The sequence below is a fragment of the Triticum dicoccoides genome, chromosome 2B (genome assembly GCF_002162155.2).
Source record: "Triticum dicoccoides isolate Atlit2015 ecotype Zavitan chromosome 2B, WEW_v2.0, whole genome shotgun sequence".
NCBI classification, from domain to species: Eukaryota; Viridiplantae; Streptophyta; class Magnoliopsida; order Poales; family Poaceae; genus Triticum; species Triticum dicoccoides.
In genome coordinates, this window is record NC_041383.1 from 119,289,943 (window position 1) to 119,300,636 (window position 10,694).

A 10,694-nucleotide genomic window follows, 5' to 3' on the forward strand; every position below is an offset into this window, starting at 1 on the left:
CTGCTATAGGTAAGTCACTCAGATTTACCATCCCACATAGCAAGGCGAATAATAAGAGTAAGTCCCTATGGTGATCAATCCATCCCGCACCCAACTCATTATCTTGTATATGGTTTAGCGAATCTCGCATGCTAACACTCAGTCATCCTCACAAGCATTGCAGAATTTCTCTTGTCAACGAACCAAGTTCGGATAAATCCATTGATTCTGCAAGCCAAACAACATCTATCGTGTCTTCACAACTCTCAGGTTTTGCGTTGCTCCTATAAAATCGTTGGTGGGTAAAGGCATATCCTCTTCCAAGGGTTTTCCTTCAGCAAGAGTGTGCTTGCTTCTTGGCAGGTCCTGGGGCCTGTGGGTTATGGCCCATCTCATCACTTAAAATCCTTGAACACATCATCTGGGCAACTGATCATTATCCCAACATCCAACTTCCTGGCATACTTAAATCCATCCAATTATACTGTCTTCCTTCCTTCTATTGGCACCAAACTAGGACATGATTACTCACACTCATCATGGAATTTCCATTGATCCATATTTCCAACATCATACCTCCTTTATATCCCATAGTAATTCATCTCTTCATCCTCGTGGGATATCCCACCTTCCGTGATAAAAACTTATACTAATGAAGTCCATACTCCACTTCATGGAACATCATTATCCTTTCCAGGGTCAAGCGTCCTTATATGGGAATATTGGCCATCTCTGCATAGCACTTCTTCAACTGGAAACGTGAAACACATCATGAACTCCTGATAGTCCTTCTGGTGACTCCAACTTGTTAGCCTATTCTCCCATACGTTCCAAACTCGCTATGGTCCTACAAATCTCGGGGCTAAATTCCCTTAACTCCAAATCATTTTTTTAACTCCTCGCAGAGGGGACATACGAGGACATGCTCTGTCTCCAATTTCATAGTCTACCTTCTTGTGTTTTTGAGTCTGCATAACTATTCTGCCTGGACTGAGCCACCTTCAGTCTATCTCAATTCAACTTAACATTCTCTTCTGACTCCTTGATCACATTTGGTCCAAACAACTGACGGTCTCCAACTTCATCCCATATCTATGGTGTCTGGCTCCTTCTCCCATACAAAACTTCCAAAAGGGGCCATTTTCAAACTGGATGGGTAACTGTTGTTGTATGAGAACTCCGCGTAAGGTAGATCATCATCACTACTAGATCCATAACCTAACGCACACGCTCTCAACATGTCCTCCAGAATCCGTTTCACTCTCTCGGTTTATCCATCTGTCTGCGGATGAAGGCTGTACTGAACTCTAGCCTAGTACCCAAAGTTTCACGCAACTGATTCCTAAACTTTGAAGTAAACTGGGTTCCTCTACAACGGTCCTTGGAACTCCATGCAGACATACGATCTTTGTCAAATATATCTTGGCCAACTTCGCACTTGTATAGGTGGTTTCACAGGGATAAAGTGAGCCACTTTGATCAAGAGAATAAACTACTACCCAGATAGAATCATATCCCGTTCGGGTTCTGGGAAATATGGTAATGAAATCCATGCCAAGCTTATCCTGCTTCCATTCAGGTATCAGCATAGGCTGTAGTAATCCGACTGGCTTCTGATGCTCTGCCTTTACTCTCTGACATACATCACATACGGCTACATACTCCGCAATATCCTTCTTCATACCAGTCCACCAGAAACGCTCCTTCAAATCCAAATACTTCTTGGTGTTTCTAGGGCGAATCGAGTATGGTGAGTCATGAGCCTCCTGAAGTATTAACTTCTTGATCTTTGCATTATTAGGCACATATACACGATCCTTGAACCATAAGGTGTCATGCTCATCCTTACGAAAACCTTCGGCCTTTCCTTTGCTCATTCTCTCTTTTATGTCAGCAATCTCTTTGTCATCCTTCTGAGCTTCACTGATCTCTTCCAACAATGTAGACTGAACTTCCATTACTGCAACAAAACCTTTGGGAACAATCTCCAACCGAAGTTCCCTGAAATCCTCGGCTAACTCCCTTGGTAATCCTTTGCTTATGAGGGTATTCGTCCTTATTTTCTTTATGGTTGTGTCCTATTTCTCCACAAAGCTTGTATGCACAAGGTTTCTTCACATCCTTTCCATAAGGCTCCAATTTCTGGGACACAAACCTAGACTTTGACAAAGTCAACTTAAATTTCCTTCCAGGTGGTTACTCCTTGCAATCCATTGATGGTTTGGTACATCCTCCACCAAATAGCAGCACCTCTTTCAAAGCACCGAAGAGCATGCTGGGCCATATCCTTTCTGACTATAGGGTTATTCTCCATTTGATTCTTCCATGTTCTCAATCCATCGGTTCGTCTCCAATTGACCCATCGGTCCAGAAAATATGAGCTCATCTCCATTCATCCTCTATTGGTTCCATGGGTTTGGGGTGGGATAGGAAAGGTCGAGAGGGATACACACAATACAAACAAAAGTTTTGAAAAGACAGATTTTATTGTGGCCGTCGGAAAAACAACAAACAAATGACAGCTCACAATCATCACATCTAATGTAAGTATATAACAGGGGTTTGGTCTTCTAAAGTTCAATAAATCTCAATGTCATCAAACTCTTCAAGTCTTGGTCATGTCTCTGATGGCTCCTTCTGATCATGCTTGTCCTTCTCAAGTTCTTTTGCCAAATCATCTCTGTTGATGCGAAGTCTCTCATGACATCCTTTAATATTTCAGGGGTTGTGTTCCAAACTTCTGGGTTTCAACATCCTTGGTATGAACCATGTCCTTCTGTCCTTCAGTTCCGGATGAATCTTCGGTATCTCGAGGTTTTAGCTCCTCCAGCTTGGCTACTTCATCTTCTGGTTCCTGAGTTCTTCACGAATAGCCTCCTTGTCAAATATGACTTCCTAAAGTCCATCTTAAAATCCTTGATGTAATACTCCAGATCCTGGCGATACACCAGCTAAAGTTAAAACTTCACCTTGCTGATAGGTGCTCCATCAGCCTTATACCATCAAATCTTTCCTTGCATCTGCATGCTTAAGTTCGCACGGTGACAATAGCATAACGGGTAATAACACCTTGGATAGTCGTGCTTCTGCTCTTGTCATTTCCATGAACTTTTATTCCATAGTTAATATCTCCTGCCTTAGGATTTTCTTGACAAAACTTGAGTTCCAATGCTCCATGTTTTGGTCTTTCTTCGATACACCTTGATCTCGGGTATTGACAGCTTCAATGGTCTGACAATTTCCATAAGTGTAGCCTTCCTTGGTCATACCAATCCGGAAAATCTTCAGAGCATTCATATTCTCCTGGTCTTTATCCGTCGTAGTTTCCATCATTATAATCCTCGGAAAAATCCTCTTCATTTCGAAGTGGTCTTAGTTGTCTGATATCTGGTCCTTCTTGGAGTGGTCTCATCAGTCGAATCTTCGAGGGGTCAAAAGGGGAAAGGGGTATGGTCTCACTAAAAGGAATTTTTGAAATAGCTCAGAAGAGAAGAGAGGTAAAACATTCTTTTGAGAAGAAAGTTGTAGAGAAAAATCTTTCCTATGGGCTTGCCAGTTTCTAGGGTCACGTCCTACAGTCAACATGTGCTCTGATACCATCTTGTAGCGACCCGACCCGAATGGGTCAAGTCTCTGTGCTTACGTCTCATCCCTGGATCGGTATGCTGACACACACAGTACTCGAGGATTTATAACAGAGGTAAATCACATGTACAAAATAACATAAAAACTATTACCTCAATCCAAAATAGCGGAAGCAACAAGGTTGTGGATTCCCATCAACACCAACGACAAAGTTGAGTATAGGAAATCGTAACCCTAACGTATCACTTACTCGTCGTAAGATCCTGCAACATGAGACGTTGCAGCCACAGAGGGTCAGTACATTGAATGTACTGGCAAATTCACACCATAGAGCAATGATGAATAAGAGCTATCACTACATGCATATCTGGCTGGTGGAAAAAGCTCTATGGTTACAGTTTTGCGTAAATCCAATTTTTCCCTACTGCAAAGGAATACATTTATTTAACTATCATGGTGGTTGTTAAATATTGAGAATGGTTGACAGCATTCTCAATCCCAATTAAAAGTACTCATTAAAACCCAACAATATTGAGTATAGTAACATGATGAGATCAACAGGATAATCCAAGTACTAGATACTCAAGACGTCCATAACCGGGGACACGGCTAATCATGATTAGTTTGTACACTCTGCAGAGGTTTGCGCACTTTTCCCCACAAGACCCGATCGCCTCCGCTTGGTTTCTCGCACTACATGGTGTTTAAGAAACGGATGACCGAGACATAGTCTTTCAGAAGCGCTAGCACCTTACGATGGGTGGACCGGTACACCTACATCCCCTACATTTGCTAGTCCACCACTATAAGAGTTCGCACGACTTAGTCAACTATGCCAGAGCCCATAATGGCTTGTGGCTGCACACGTAAGTTACTAGTATGAATTATCTTGTGATCCCTTTGAGCCTGGGTGGCGGTCCATAGGAAAATCACACGGTAACCCCATGATTTCCAAAAAACAAGGCAATCACTGGATACCCCAGGTGCCTCAATCCACCCAGATGTGTATTTAAGTTGCAACCTTAGATAAACCATTAATTAACAATCTCACATCTGTCATGGATATTCACTCACCCAATCCACATCTACTAGCATAGCATGGCATAATAAGCAAACGCAGAAGTAACTCCCAAAGGTTTCATAAGTAACACAGGTAATAGGTACTACCTCATCTACTTCCCATCCCACAATTTAATTAGATCCTAATCATGCAATGTTCGAGGATTGATCTAATGCATAAAAACTGGGTATGAAAAGGGATATGATCAAAGTGTGAACTTGCCTGCAATGTTGATGAAGATGATTCGCACTCAAAACTCTTTATAGTTCTACTCGTCTCACTCTGTTCAATCTATCGTAAGCAAACAATAGTAACCACACATAAGCAATCACTCAAAAGACTAGAAAGAACGAAGAAAACAATTCGTAAAACTTCAAAACCAAGTCAAAAACTCTTGCAACATAAAACAATTTCTAACATTACCAAAATTGTGTGAATTTGGCCTTATCAGAAAGCTTAGGTCAAGAGCTTCGAAGTGCAAAAAGAATCACTCAAATCGGAGTTATAAAACTCAAGTTACGATCAAACGAAGTTCAAATACAAAACTGATCTAATTCAAATTTTAAACTTTCAAAAACATGTTTGAGTTGTTTTACTGGATAGAGGGGACCATAACGAAGAAGTGGGCGTTGGTTTCGTTGGATTTAGACTAACGAGTAAAAAGTAGTGGTCGTTTGAAAAACAGGGACTAATCTGTAAAAGAAATTCTACTAATAGGTCCCTGGACAGAAAATAACAGAAAAAGAAAAAGTCTAAATAACGAACGTTCGCTACACAGATTTACAGAATGAAAACGTTCACTAAAACTAACTAAACAGAAAACGTTCGTTAAATATTACACCTAAAAAAACAAATCTAGGGTTTTCAGAAACCGAACTAAAAGAAAAACCGGCAGGCTTTCTCGGTTTATACCGGGTCGGTTGAGATGAACTGGTGGCGACGGCGGCTTTCTCCGGCGAGGCGGGGCAGTGGCGACGGCGGGCTCCGGCGTGGCGCGGCTTCGCGACGAGGGGCGAGGGCGGCGAGGTGGCGCGGGCGGAGTGCGGCGACGGCGGTGGTGCAGAGCAGCGGCGGCGGCAGCGGTTGACAATGGCGGCGGCGGCTGCGGGCTCCGGCGAGATGCGGGAGGAGCGAGCGGCGCGGCAGAGAGAGAGGCGGGGCCCGGGGCCGCTATTTAAGGAGGGGAGGGGAGGCGCAAGGCGTGCGGGAGGGGGCAGAGGAGAGGCGGTGTGGGAGGTGGAGTCCGTGAAGGACACGGCGGCGGTGGCGCTGTCGTGGCGGCGGCGGTCTCCCGCTCGGGAGTCCGAGGTCGGGGCGAGCGGCTCGGCTGGGTTGGGCCTGGCTGAGGAGCTGGGCCAGCCCAGTTCGGCGAAGAGAAGAAGATTTTTTTTAAAGAAAACAGAGACTAAAATAAAATAATACCAATAAAATAAAAATACAACATAGGCATATTATATATCAAAATTTTCAGAAAAAGATTTTCTACAACATGAACATTATTCTAGCTTCAAATAAAATTCACAATAATTCTAATAATTCAAACAGTGCTACTGACTTATTTAAAACCCAATAAAATCATTTTAAAAAAACACCAAAATGGTTTCAAATTTATTTCTCTCCAATTTTCTATTGTAGGGAATCATGTTACCCTATTTTCCATATATGCTATTTTCGGAGAAAAATACTTTGAATAAAACTCAAATAACTCCAAATTAAAAATTAAATTCAAAAGAACTTTGAATTTAATTCTGTGAAACTCCCAACTCATATTTCATATGTTTTGAAGAAGTCATTTTATCTTCGCTCGTGAAAATCATTGAGTTGCATAAAGTTTCAGAATTGGAAATATTTTCCAAATGAAATTCAAATATTTTCAACACCCCTTGTCATTTAAATAAATGGAAGAAGTCATGCCATCTTCTCTCCAGGGTTTTGTGATGAAAAGAATTTGAATTCCCGAAGATCATAAAAGCAAAAAAAAAATGGAAGTTTGGGAAAGTCCTTTTATTCCCTCTCATTTAACTTTCAAAAAGTTTCAAATTTCAATCAATCACACAACAATCAAACAATCAATCAAAACAATCTATTTGTTTATAACATTCCAAAATTTAGAATTTTGGGATGTTACATCGGCCTTCTTCTCCGGTGCCTTGTAGGGCGCCAGGACTAGCATCTCCGTTAGGAGAGCATCAGCTGGGCCTTCTGGCAGCAGAGCCGGACAGTCAGTCTGCTCTGATGTCTCCACATAATCCTGATCAAATATGCACAATTACTTAAGACTCCCCCATGAATGTATTGGGGAGATATGAATCCGGTGGTAGTCAGAAAACTCACCGGACGAGGAGGCCGCACGGCGTGAAGTCCACGTCCTCGGATATGGGAGGAGGTACTTCGGAGGCCTTGAACAGCGCCTTCCATGCGTCTTTATGCGTCATGTCGTAGAGCCTCCGAAGCGTCTGGTGTTCAGCTGGGACGAACTCCCACAGATTAAATGCCCGCCTTTGGCACGACAGAATTCGGGGAACGAGCATGACCTGGATCACGTTGACAAGCTTGATCGTTCTTGTCCTTCATGCTCTTGATGCAGTTTTGGAGTCCGGTCATCTCTGTAGGCTCGCCCCAGGCCAGGCCCTTCTTTTCCCAGGAGGTGAGCCGCATGGGGGTTCCGAATCGGAACTCGGGGGCCGCTGCCCAGTTGGCACCGCGCAGCTTGGTGATGTAGAACCCCGGTTGCTACCCTTTCACGGTCTCCACGAAGGATCCATCAAGCCAGGTGACATTAGGCATCTTGCCCACCATGCCCCCCCCCCGCACTCCGCTTGCTGGCCGCTCACGATCTTCGGCTTCACGCAGAATATTTGCAGCCACAGGCCGAAGTGAGGCTTCATGCGGAGGAAGGCCTCGCATACAACGATGAACGCCGAGATGTTGAGGACGAAATTTGGGGCTAGATCATGGAAATCTAGCCCGTAGTAGAACATGAGCCCGCGGACGAAGGGATGAAGTGGAAATCCCAGTCCACCGACGAAGTGGGCGACAAACACGACCCTCTAGTGAGGTTCCGGGGTTGGAATGGCATGTCCTTTGTCCAGTAGCCGGTGCCCGATGTCTGCGACCAAGTATCCGGTCGCCCGAAGATTCGTGATATGCTTCTCTTTCATGGTGGAGGCCACCCACTTGCCTCCTGCTCCGGACATGTTTAGCTATACGGAGAAGACTTGGTCTAGGGCGTTGGAGCTCGAGGGGGCAAGGGTGAGCAAAGGAGGAAGAAGGCGTGGGTAAAAATGGGGAACTCTTATCCCTTTATAAGAGGCGACGAAAGCGGTGCGCCTCCCCACTTGCCCGTTGAGAATCGCTTACTTCCCAAGCGCCACGATTGATGGCGTGGTGGGATTACCCATACCCGTATTGATGAGAATCTCGTGATAAGGGGACACGATCTCTGCTTTGACAAGACGTGTCAAGGAAACTGCCTCGCAATATGCGTTGTGGCTGGTTGTGGGAAAACGGTTCGAATAATGACCCGACCATAATGACATGTCATGTTGTCTAAAAAGTTGTCAGCAGATTCCATTTGTGAAATATCATTCTCTTTGCGTTGGTATGTGAATATCATTTTGCGGATCCGGACAAGGTTTAAGTGTTCAATAATTACTTTGGAGTATTCGGAGAAGGAACCCGCCTTGCAATGCTGAAGACAAGACTGTGCGCCGAACTCATCGTCATTGAAGCTTGGTTCAGGGGCTACAGAGGGAGTCCTGGATTAGGGGGTATCCGGACAGCCGGACTATATACATCGTCCAAACTATTGGAGCGTGAAGATACAAGACTCAAGACTCCGTCCCGTGTCCGGATGGGGCTCTCCTTTGCGTGGAAGACAAGCCTTGGCGATCCGGATATTATATTTCCTTCCTTGTAACCGACTCCATGTAAACCCTAGCTCTCTCCGGTGTCTATATAAACCAGAGAGGTTGGTCCTTAGAGGGCCGATCACAACTACAATCATAATCATCATAGGCTAGCTTCTGGGGTTTAGCCTCTACGATCTCGTGGTAGATCTACTATTGTACTACTCATATCATCAATATTAATCAAGCAGGAAGTAGGTTTTTACCTCCATCGAGAGGGCCCGAACCTGGGTAAACACTGTGTCCCTTGCTTCCTGTTACCATCACCCTAAGACGCACAGATCGGGACCCCTACCCGAGATCCGCCGGTTTTGACACCAACACCCTCCCCTTCCCCTCCCCGACCCCCCTTCCCCAACCACGGCAAGCTGCTGAATCTAGTCCTTTGCCGCAGCGTTGGACCTCACACCCCGACGGATCTACCTTCCACACCTTGGAACCCCCAACTGCCAACTCACCACTTCACCGGAGCCGCTTCAGCAACTGGCTTGTACACTGCACCGGATCTCCTTGACCGCCATCATGGTCCACCGCACCGGATCTGCTTAACCGGCGCCCTCGTCCACCACAGTGTAGGCCCTTCACTGACTCCCTCGTCCGTCCCTTCGTTGTCCCTTCATACAAGCCCTTGTCTGTCGCAACAGTCCCGCCTCACCGAAAGCACTGTACAACGCGCCCGCCGAAGCCTTCGTCCACTGCACCGGACCCGCTCCACGGACACCATATTCAACTCCACTGGCCCTGCTTTACCGACACCGCAGCCTCATCAGGTTATTTCGATCTGTACTCCTTTGGTTTTTCTCTTTATAGTGCAACTGTTCACTTACCACAGATGAACTTTCTTGTATGTCGACAAGCACCGAAACCGTAGCACCGGAGCCGCTTCAGCGACGGCGACAGCCGGCCCAAACTCAACCGCAACACGAGCACCATCGACGATCCTTAGCTATCAAGTATGCCAATGATACCCATACGCCGCCGAGAATTGGGTACTATTATCCAACGGCCGGCGCCTACATTCACTTTCTTAGCATAAGCACCGCACCTTTGAATTTCTTTAGGGCATCATTCAGTTTTTCATGAGACGCGTTATTCTGCTTGCACCTGTAGGGCCATACTTCTGGCAGACATGTTACATGTGCTAAATTACATACCAGTGCACATATAGTTAATATGCTTTAGTTTTGTCCTAAGTATTATTGTACTTCCTAGATATCACTGCCTACTATTTTACTTCTTGCATGCTATATTTATGATAATGGTGTTGTTCTGATGCCACCTGTTGGTTCCATCAGACTGCTTCATGTTCTTTATGCTTAATTACACATCAGCAAACTAGCATGTGGTCCCGCTGGTTTTTGTTCGTTTTAACCTACATTTTCTGATGCTAGCTATTACATCACTACTATGAGCCTATGTTCATTACTTTTTTGTGTGTTCTTGATCTTCCCAAGTTGCATGACTAATTTGATGCTTCTATTAATTATGGAGCTGCCAACCCCATCAAGCAAAATATTTGTTCTTTTGGGGCTGGCACCTTGAACAAGCATAAAAATAGAGGGAAGCAGATATATTGTCGTGTATGCACACACACCCTTCTTTCATTAGTTTAGATGAACCATTCATGATCAATTCGAACTAGTGCAAGCGATTAAAATTAATTTTACCTAAATAGAGGGTGCAGAATAAACTACAACAAGTAGATTTGCAACCACGGGATGCTGACAATACCTTCAAAGAACATTGCAACGTCAGCGAGGCTTCACAGCAACATATGGTAAGCCAGTGTGTATTAGTACATGTGAAATGTAATGTGTGTGGGCTGCTTTCTTGGCTTGTGCCCTCAACCTGTAATCCTACAGAATAACAAATAGTTCAGTTGTCTGCTTTGCTCTATTGCTTGATTCGAATGCTTGTTTGTTACTTGTTACGCTATACCTGAGTTGGCCAATATGTCAGCAGTGCCTGCTGTACTATCGTAAAGAAATGCATGCCTAGTTCATTTGAGTCCATAACTTTTCCTCTGAACTTCATCACAAGACTGTCTTCGTAGTTTATATGAGGCCACACTATTAAGTGCTTTCTCAGACTATTTCAACTTCTTAGATGCCTTGGCAACTTAGCGGTGGTACACTCCCTTTCAACTGGGTCTCGTTTAATCC